This window comes from Mustela nigripes, chromosome 6 (assembly GCF_022355385.1).
Source record: "Mustela nigripes isolate SB6536 chromosome 6, MUSNIG.SB6536, whole genome shotgun sequence".
In the NCBI taxonomy this organism is placed as follows: domain Eukaryota; kingdom Metazoa; phylum Chordata; class Mammalia; order Carnivora; family Mustelidae; genus Mustela; species Mustela nigripes.
Genome location: NC_081562.1, coordinates 95,208,855 through 95,220,005, shown reverse-complemented (window position 1 = coordinate 95,220,005; position 11,151 = coordinate 95,208,855). Strand labels below are relative to the sequence as shown.

General features: G+C 35.5%; 1 pseudogene; it reads left to right on the top strand.

Moving 5' to 3' along the window:
- Window positions 1–536: 536 nt before the first annotated feature.
- Window positions 537–8,165, top strand: LOC132020383 (ethanolamine-phosphate phospho-lyase-like; annotated as a pseudogene).
- Window positions 8,166–11,151: the final 2,986 nt, after the last annotated feature.

Genomic DNA, 11,151 nt, shown 5'->3' with positions numbered 1-11,151 from the left:
TGCCAGCATTTACAAATGAATTATTATAAAGCAAACTTCTCTATACAAGAATATATTGCACAGTACAAAAAAAAATAAATGCACAAATAGTTCCTAAAGTAGGTTGTCAATTTGGGAAGTGATCATCTTATAAATTTTTTAGTAGATTAGTAAATATTTGGGGGAAAGAGAGATTCACTAACCACTCATTAACATGCTATGCTGTCTTTACCTGAATGTGACTATCTCCCTATAATACCAAAAAGAAAAATGTCCAAAAAGTTAAGGAATTCATTGTTCAGGAAAATAGTACGTATTTGTAGATTTTAAAAATCAGGAAAAAAAAATACCCCAAACCATCAAATTTAGTCCCAACTGTAGGTTAAGCAGAGCTGGGCACACTCTAAAATCAAGAATGCTTGTAATCAATGATCTGGCAAAGATGATGATAGAGAGTCAAGGTTAAATTAGTAGACAAGGGACTAGAAATGCAGTGATAAAGACATACAGTACCTGCCCTCCATCTCATTCTAACTTTATGAAAAGAAGGGGTCGAGATGCCCCCTCCATCCAATGTATCCCTACTTCTGCCACCAATGACTTCCTTGGTGCTAGATCCGAAATCCTCAGCTCAGGCCTTGTTTGCTCCCTGTCCCAGCGTCTTCGATCTGGTCTTTCCTTGCCACAGTTTATTAATGTTGCAGCAGAATGACCTTTCAAAACCATCAATCCAGATAATAAGCTCCATGAGGGAAAGGACCCTGACAACGATAAATTCACTGCAGTCTCGCTCCTAACCCATGAGCCAGTGCCTGGCACACAGCACCCAAAGCAAGCCTTTCATGAATATTGTTGAATGAGCGAATGAACAAATAAAAAACCTACTCATTGCATTCCCTTCAGCAGCACCACATAAATTTCAACTGTATTCATGCGACTTAGAAGGCACTGCATACACATCCTTTTTAAATCTGTCTCCATGCGCTCCTTTCCCGCATAATGGACTCAAACATACAACAACAGTGTACTTCTTTTAGTTCCTAAAAAAAAAAAAAAAAAAAAAAAAAAAAAAAAAGCAAATCCTGCTTAATTTTCCATTCTTTTTATTTACTTTCTCTCATCTAGAATATTCCCAAATTTTTGCTCTCCTCTTCCCTCTCAACTGCCCATCTTCAGGCTAACACCTACCATCTTTCAGCTTCAGCCCTCCGACAATATATCACCTCAAAGCTCCCAAAATACCAAGGACAGACATCATGCTGAATTTAGCACAAAATATAATGCCAGGGACATGAGGTACTCTCAACAAATGTGCACTGAAGGGACATAAGTAAAAGAAATGTTAATGGATTGATAACTGGTTGCTTCAAGATTATTCCATTCATTTGTTGATCAAAGTTAACTCACTTTTCCACTTGTTTTGAGATTTGACTATTGCCCTCATGACAAAAGTTCATACAATTCGGGCCTTCTAACAAAGTTTCCAGGATAAAATTGGTGCCTAGGAAAATGAGGATCATATCTTGTTAATATTCAATAAAACTGTTATAAACACAGTGCAAATATTCAGACAGGGATATAAATTCCCATATATTCATAATAATTACAGATGAATTTAATAAACAAACATCACTGATTGACAGTGTGTCAGAATAGGACAAACATGGAACCTCAGTAATACATCCACCTGTGCTGGAATCTTAGGTTTACCAATTCAATTTTTCTGATCTTAAGCTAGTATGTAATATCTCTGAGGCCCATTTTCCTCATGTATAGAGACAAAAGCAACTTGTGGAATGACTGGAAGGAATTTAGAGGCTAGAAGGGTTAAAAAATGGGTGTCATTATTTCAAAGTCCATGTGTTAAAATCTATACCATAGAATTTTATTTTAGTGGAAAGCCTTATTAACAAATAAGAGAGCATCCCATTCGAGAATACCATAGTAGATATCTTGATAAGCCTGTTTTCTATTTAAGGAGATAATTAAGATTTGACCATGACTAATTACCTTAGAGATAGGTTTCTTGCTTCTATTGCAAATTAATTTGTGTCACATAAAGTGCACTAAAACATGCATTAAATCAAGTATTCAGTGTCTGAAATCAATTCATCTCAAAAAAATAAACACTTGTAAGTGTATCACTGATGCCTTTTATAAGTTTTTAAGAATTTTACCAGAGATTATATAAGATTTTTTTTTGTGATTTTATCTTCTATAGCAAAATTGTCTTTTTTTTAATTTTTTTTAATTTTTTATTTTTTATAAACATATATTTTTATCCCCAGGGGTACAGGTCTGTGAATCGCCAGGTTTACACCCTTCACAGCACTCACCAAAGCACATACCCTCCCCAATGTCCATAATCCCCCCCCCCTTCTCCCAAACCCCCTCCCCCCAGCAACCCTCAGTTTGTTTTGTGAGATTAAGAGTCACTTATGGTTTGTCTCCCTCCCAAACTCATCTTGTTTCATTTATATAAGATTTTTAGATGGTCTCGTCAAACATTTAAACCTTAATACTTTACTCAACTGGATTTACAGCTAAATATCTAGAGTGAGTCTATGGATTAAAATAGTCTCAAACTGTTCACAGTGTTTACTTTAGCAGGCTAACTAGAATTATTTCTAAAAGGTTTCTTATATTTCAGGCACAATTCTAGGTCCTAATGATGTAACAATGAACAAAAAGGGGAAAAATATCTCTACTTTCATGACAGCTGAAAACATCACCCATTTATTATTTTGGTTCTGCAGGCCAAAAGTCTGACTGGTATTGGCTGGGACCTCTGTTTAGGTTCTCACAAGGATGAAAAACAAGATGTTGGCAGAGGTATGTTCTTATCTGTACTCTCTGGGAAATAATCCACTTTCAAGATCATTCATACTGTTAGCAGAGTTCATCTTGTTTTTGTAGGACTGAGGTCCTCGTTTCTTTACCATTAGCCAAGGATCACATTTAGCTCCTTGTGGCTGTTCCTTGCACATAACCCATTCCATCTCCAAAAGCAGCAATAGCACATCAGATTCTTCTCTCAATGTGAATATCTCTGTCTTTCTGTTCTTCTACCAGCCAGAGAAAACGCTGCTTCTTAAAGGGCTTCACTGACAAATTCTACCTGGAGAGAAGGATAATCTCTTTCATCTTAAGGTCAGCTGGTTTGAGATTTTATTGCATCTGTAAAATCCCTTCATAACAGTACGCACGTTAGTTTTTGATTAAATAATCAACAGATAGAAAACTTGGGAAGAGGGCATGTGCCCTAGCTTCTGTCTACTGAAACAGAAGGTACCAACTTTAAGATTTTATTTATTTATTTATTTATTTGACAGACAGAGATTACAAATAGGCAGAGAGGCAGGCAGAGAGAGAGGGAAGCAGGCTCCCTACTGAGCAGAGAGCCCGATTTGGGACTCCATCCCAGGACCCTGAGATCATGACCTGAGCCGAAGGCAGAGGCTTAACCCACTAAGCCACCCAGGCACCCCGGAGTTACCAACTTTAAAAAGAAAGAAGTTAAATACATATTGAGTCAGGTGATGGCAAGAGCTGTAAGAAAAACAAGTATTTTGGCTATAAGAAATGATCATGTGGAAAAGTATTGCAAGTTCACATCCTATAGTTTGAAACATCATACACACCTAAGGAAACCTGGACTTCTGGAGGTGATAGGCTAAAAAGAACACTGAGAATCCCCCTGGAGTTTAAAGCAGAGCAGTAGTGGGATAATGCTGAATATGTCAGAGTAGAAGACAGAGAGAGAGATCTTAGCAGGAGCATTCAGTGTTTTATAACTCCACTCAACTCTTATAAGCATTTGTTCATGGGCCAAGGGAGGAAGGGAAGCTTATAAAACATATAAAATAAGCTGTACCAATTTAAGAAAAGTACAAATAGAAGCTGTAGCTATCCTCAATTACATCTTTTCCCTATAAACCCAAGTGTGGTGTTAATTACTCCAATGCATGTTCTTGTACTGAAAAAGAAACCATATTTCCAAAATTGGGTGAGGACTCACAGAACAGATAAACTGTACCAAGCATGACATGCAAAATAAACTAAGCCCAAGTCCTTTAACATCAGTTTATTTAGACACATTCATTTGGAGCTAAAATACAGACCACATACCCCCATAAATTCTATAGAGACATATATTTAAGGCAAGAACACCCATCTTCCAGTGGCTCCTTATTTCACAAAATCTATTCTATACCTGTGAATATCATTCCATGACTCATTTCAGCATCCAAGATGCTGCGAAATAACCTTCCTTGACTCCCCATTTTAAGAATCCTCACGGGGGGCGCCTGGGTGGCTCAGTGGGTTAAGCCGCTGCCTTCGGCTCAGGTCATGATCTCAGGGTCCTGGGATCGAGTCCCGCATCGGGCTTTCTGCTCAGCAGGGAGCCTGCTTCCCTCTCTCTCTCTCTGCCTGCCTCTCCATCTACTTGTGATTTCTCTCTGTCAAATAAATAAATAAAATCTTTAAAAAAAAAAAAGAATCCTCACGGTTCCTCATGGCTTGCATTTTCCTTTGCTATAGCAAGCTAATTAACCTAACAGTAGAGTGTTCCTAATAGTCTCAGTCTGGTGAAGCCGAGAAAGCTGAGTACCCACCAAGATTTAGGCAGTCCCTCAGTGATACTAACAAGAAGCTTAATCCTACAGTAGTGTGCACATGTGAGATGCTTGGGAGTTTTCCTCTGCCGAGGGCCATCCTATCAGGAGTATGAAGTTTTATATTTAATCTGAGCTCCAATTATTTCACAGAGTTCTCAGTATTTGGCTTTCATCTCTGTCCTAAGAGTCCCCCCAGACTTCTAAGTCATTGGTGAAATTTGTATATCTTTGTATGCATTTTCATTTATGTGGATCTTCCATAGCAATAATTTGCCATCCGCCATCCTCTCTATTTGCCTATTGTCTATAAGACTTTGTCTCTTAACAACAACAAGGCTCAATAAATGTCTTTCTGAGGGAGGCCAGATGGTAAATATTTTAGACTCCATGGGCCAGTCTTTGCTGCAACTCAAATCTGTACTGCAGCATGGAAAACAACCATAGACAAAATGTAGTAAATGCAGGAGGCTGTGTTCCAATAAAACTTTATTTGCACAAAGATGTTGGTCTGGATTAGTCCCCTCACTCATTGTAAGCAGACACCTGTTTATAAGTTGAAGCTCAAAGGATAGGAGACAGACTTCAGGAAAACGGGCCTCTCAAGTGGATTAGAAGTTGACAGTTTCAAAATCTCATGCCACACTAGTGTGTCACCCTAGAGTCTTTGGACAAATGATACATAAATTTACCTTTTCAAAAACCTTATAAGGATATTCCTCCGTATCACCTTTATATTCCTGAAATTATTTGACTTAATTCCCTCTGCTGGAGCTAGAGGCTTCTTCAGCTACTAGTCTTTGGTCAGGTTCTGGAGATACATGATTTCACAACTATGTCCTTACTGACTATTTCAGTTCTCATGGAGTTTTTAAAAAATCTGTGTTCTTTCCAGACTAAAAATCTGCTTTATTCATGTTTCATGTTACAATCCTAACTAATATGCAAATCCCTCTAACTGGCATAATTTCAATAAGGGCAATTTGGAATTGTAGTGACAGTTAGAGGAACTTTTGATATGAACAAATTTGTTCATTTGAGATGCTCCATAAAACAAGCATTCAATAAATCAATTTTTAAGGTCTCTTACAATCTGTTGGAGCTAAAATTTGAATTAATGCATTTTTTTAGGATTTATATAAATTTAGAATAAAAAATAAGGAAATTTTTTTGATTGTTTAACTTTCAATGCTTTACATATTTTGACTCTTCTAAATAAAGCTTTTTTTTTCCCCCTTCCTAAAACAGCTCTGTAAAAGGCTAGATAGTAAATATTTCTTTTGTAAAAAAAAAAAAAAATACATATATTCCAGAGTCACCTGGGTGGCTCAGCCCGTTGTCAACTCTATTTTTGGCTCAGACCATGATTTCAGGGTTGTGAGATCAAGTCCTATACTGGGCTCCATGCTGGACAAGGAGCCTGCCTAAGAGTCTCTCTCTCTCTCTGCCCCTGTCCCCACAAAAATATATTCTAAACTTTGGTGAATTAAGCTAATAGTCTTGGTCTTTGTTAGAGATAAGGATATATATAAACATATAAACATAATTTAAAGAGCGTTCTAAAATACGATTTGTGAATATAAGGATTTATAATGTGTGTTAACAAAAGTTAATTTAATATTTCTGTTAAGTAGTAGGCTCTTTTTAAAATGAGAGCTACTAATCTGAGTTTTTAAAACAACACTTTATGTTTTCCTAATTTTACCACAGTATAAATAATATTCTACTTTGTATAAGACTAATAATTGTAAGAATTCTTTATATATTTAAGATACTAACCTTTATCAGATATGTGGTTTGTAAATATTTTCTCCCATTACACAGGTTGTCTTTTCATTTTGCTGATCATTTCTTTTGCTTTGGAGAATCTTTACAGTTTGATGCAGTCCCACTTGTTTAGTTTTGCTTTTCTTGCTTATGCTTTTGCTGTCAGATCCATGAAATGCTTGCCAAGAACAGTGGGCACCTGGGTGGCTCAGTGGGTTAAAGCCTCTGCCTTCGGCTCAGGTCATGATCTCAGGGTCCTGGGATGGAGTCCCGAATCGGGCTCTCTGCTCAGCAGGGAGCCTGCTTCCCCCCTCTCTCTCTGTCTGCCTCTCTCCCTACTTGTGATTTCTCTGTCTCTCTCTCTGTGTCAAGTAAATAAATAAACAAAATCTTGGAGAAAAACAAAATGTAACAGTAAGTAATGAAGTATCATTGAAGATGTACAGTAAGTGCAGAGGGTATGAATGAAATGAATTTTGTGTGCCTGACTCATAGTAATTGAAAATACTGAGAGATGGAAGCAATGAAATGTGCTTAAAATTTAACAAAATTGGCTAAATATAATAAATTTGTTCACAAGGGGTAAAAAAGGATTTTGACTCCACTGCACATTGTTAAATCTACGATATGCAAATAAAAAAGGAGTTAAGTAGAATTTGAGCTTTCTCTTTGTTAAATACTAGTTATTCTATGCCCAAGTAACAGTTTCTTTTTAAAATAAATATATTTTTAATTCTTTGTACCTTTTTACATATTTATAAATTATCTTTAATAACTATTATTGATTTTTGTAAAAGTTAAAAGTGCCAGATATTATAGTCACTTATTGCTGAGTGCATATGTGCATGTGTGTGTGTATTTTAAAATATTATGTGTACTGTTCCTTGCATATTATATCTGGATACCTGTGACTTATGTTTATATCTTTTTCCTCTGACAGTATTTTTATTTTATCTTTCCCAAATTTAGGTCTCAAATTAAAAATAATAATAAAACTTTTCTTCTATACATAAAATAGCTGTCATGCTCTAAATTTTCATTAAAAATTAAGCTGAGGCTTTAGATAAGCTGAGAAACATTTCTGGAGCTTCCAACTGCATGCCTAGGAATTTGTTTTGGACACTATCACAATGAGAAAACCAATGGACAGTGGCCACCCAACAGAATAAGAGGTAGCAACTAAAGAAACTTCAGCAGCTCTCATCAGCTCTAGGATACAGTATTTCAATACTGTATGGAAGAAATTCAGTATTTTGTGCTGTTTATTTGGTTGTTCTGATATAATTGTAAATGAAGACCTTCGAGGATATGTCACAGGAGAGGGGATTATCTTACTAATAACTTGCTGAGCTACTAATAAACAGAAAGCTGAACATACTTTGATAGGAGATATCAGGAGTGTTAGCCTTTTTATTAAAATCGACTTAGGGATGGTTAGAAAAGGACTCTGGCCACAGCCAAAACTCAACACATTATCTACAAGATGAAAGAAAAGCAAGCAGATCTCAGTGCTGATGGACCTCACAGATAGGCTTAAAACCACCTATGTACTTTATTGAAGAAGATACAAAGTTTATGGTAAACCAACGTGATGGAATTTTAACAGCTTTAGGAGAAGCCATGGGAGCTGAAATTGAAAGTGTTATCTCTGAGAATACTCCATGCAGAACAAAGAAAACTAACGAAGCACATTCAGAATTGTTCAATGATGGCACGGGTGACTCTAAAGAAAATCCCAGCAGGAAGAGAAATGGATTGTGCATAGATAAACATTCACTGCTCAGTAAGAAGCCCAAGGCATAAAAGATTAGCATTTTAAAGCAAGATAAATGTCCAGGGATATAGCATATGTGTGGATTGGTCTCTTCCATTAATATCTCTATTATACCATCAAAAGTAGAGTTTTAATTCTGTTTAGATTTATAAATAAAGAGGTAAATGAGTAATAAGAATAAACAAAGTGATAATCAAACTGTATTAAGATTATTAGTTCAATTTCTAGCCTGTTCATTTCTGACTTGAGATTTCTGGAAGTACTTAACTTGTTCTACAAACTTAAGCCTCAAATTTAATATGAAGTTGCAGTTTTACTTCTCATATTAATGTTTGAAATTAGAGGACAAAGTACAATAGGTACCTTAATTTGGGAGACTGGAGTGCCTTAAAATAGGAATTCTGTAATGGTTTAATATATGTAAGTATAATCATAGATTGTAATAAAAGATGATATAAATTAAAAAAAAATAAGTCTATTTGGTTCCTTAATTTAGGACAAACAAACAGAACAAAACTTACCAGTCAAAAAGCATCTCAGTCTCTTATTTTTTAATCATCTACTACTTATCAGTGGTTTGCAAAACTAGACATAGTGTCTACCCTTTAAGTCAAGTGTAAATAATACACACTATTCATATAATCAGGTAAGTGTAAAATTGGCATTATGATAAATGCTTTAAAATGTAAATAGCAATAGTCTTAGAAGGCTACGTAATTAGAGATATTTGACTTATTTAGGGAAAAAAAGATATTTGACTTATTTTGAGGAAGTATGTTCAGGGAACTTTGAGGAAATAGCATTTGAACTAGTGTTTCCAGAGAATAGAGAGAAAGTGTTCCAGGTAAGAGAATAGCATTTACAGAGGTCCTTTGGGGAGGAAATGTGATACATTCAAATAACTGAAAAGTAACTGATGGGGACAGTTCTTAAAAAGTAAGAGAGTGATGGATAGTAGAGATGTAAGTGAAGAGATATGTAGGGTCAAGGTCAAAATATGGATTTTATTCCTTTTCACCAAAACAGAGAAGATTCAAGGATTTTAAATAGGGGTGTTCATAACAAGAAACATAATAATAGTAAAGTTGAATAACATAGGTTGTGTCTTAATGAATGCCAGGGACTGTCTTAAGGGTTTACTACTTCATTTAAGAACCACTGGGAAGCTCAGATTAGTTCACCAAAACTCACAGAGGCTAAGTAATTTTCTTGTTTGAGTCAAGATTTGGGTATGCAAGTCATTTGTGATAACTACTTTTTTAAAAAAAGGATTGTATTCCTGGTTCCTGGACCTTCTCATTCAGTAAGTCTACAAATGAGGCCCAGAAATCTGAATTTTTAGTAAGCATAATAAATAATCTGGAAAGACTGTCCATGGATTATAGTGGGACAAACAACGGGCACTTATTATATAATGCTTCTTATTCCACAGTCTGAACTTTTACTACCAAATTCCTATGTCCTGCCTTCAAAGACTGTAATATACAGAATATAGCTGTTTATAGATCTTCAAAAAATCATGCACATCAAGTTAAAACAATGTCACTAGAATCTTAGCAAATATTATGCAAGAAGATGAAGATAAGTTTCATAAACACATTTCATAAACTGGTAACCTCGCCAGTTATAAGATACTCCTATCAGAGGTATTGAGCTTTCTGAACTTTTCCTATGACAGAAAAATTCATCTAAGTGCTGAATGAAATTAGAAGAGTGGTTCCTGACATGGGGTGAGGATGGGGGTGGGGGTTGATAAAGATGTGGCATGAACAAACTTTTACAGGTGATGGTAATGTAAATCTTGGAAAGGTTTTAGTTGTACCATATATACCTTTGAACTCACTGAACTTACACCTTAAGATCATACATTTCACTGTATTTAAGTTATATGTTAATGAATCAATCATCTGATAAATAGAAATACCTGTGACATAATGACCTACTTCATGCCCCATCCTTATAAGCCCTCTCAACTCCAGTTGTCCTGGCATTTTCTATTTCTTGACCTTCTTGTGAAGAGGTGCTTAGACACACAGCAATTCTAGAATAATGTGCCTTTATCCATTCTACACAAACTTGTTCACATCAAAACACATCATATCAACTTATATTTTTTGAGTGAGAAAAGCTAACAAAACAACATTAAAATCCTGAGAGGCTGAAAGAAATTTTCATGCATTCTTTTTTAAAAAAAAAAATTTTGTTTAAATTCAATTTAATTAACATATGCTGTAATATTAGTTTCAGAGGTAGAATTTAGTGATTCATCAGTTGCGTTCATTACTTCAAGTGCCCTCCTTAATGCTCATCACCCAGTTACCCCATCCCTTACCCACCTCCCCTCCAGCAACCCTTAATTTCTTTTCTATGGTTTGAGGTCTCTTATGGTTTTCCTCCCTCTCTGTTTCATCTTATTTTATGTTTCCTTCCCTTCCCCTATGTTCATCTGTTTTGTTTCTTAAATTCCACATATGAGTGAAATCATATGGTATTTGTCTCTCTGACTGACTTATTTTGCTTAGCATAATACCTTCTAGTTCCATCCATGTCATTGCAAATGGTGGGGTTTCATTCTTTTTGATAGCTGAGTAATGTTCCGTCATATATAAAAACACTTATGAAATAAATTGAAGAAGACACAAAGAAATTGAAAACATTCCATGCTCTTCCATTCTTTGAGCTTGTATTTGTTTAATAACTTTGTGAGAAGCAGAAAAATATAGAATTATACTTTAGCAGCCAAAGGGTTAAGCTAAGAATGACCAGTACCAGAGTGAGTGAATAAGGTTGACAGTGGGAGGAATTTTTCACCATTTCTGATGTTTTTGAGGTAGAAAATAAATAATATAGCTATCAGTCACTAGTGTTGTAGAATTAGAACAATAAGACACCATGCAACACAAACTGAGTCATTGATGTACTCAATATAATGAGAAATACAAATTACGATCAAACTATATCCCATTTAACTGTAAAGATCAACTCTTCATTCTCACCTTGACTTTCAGAAATTTT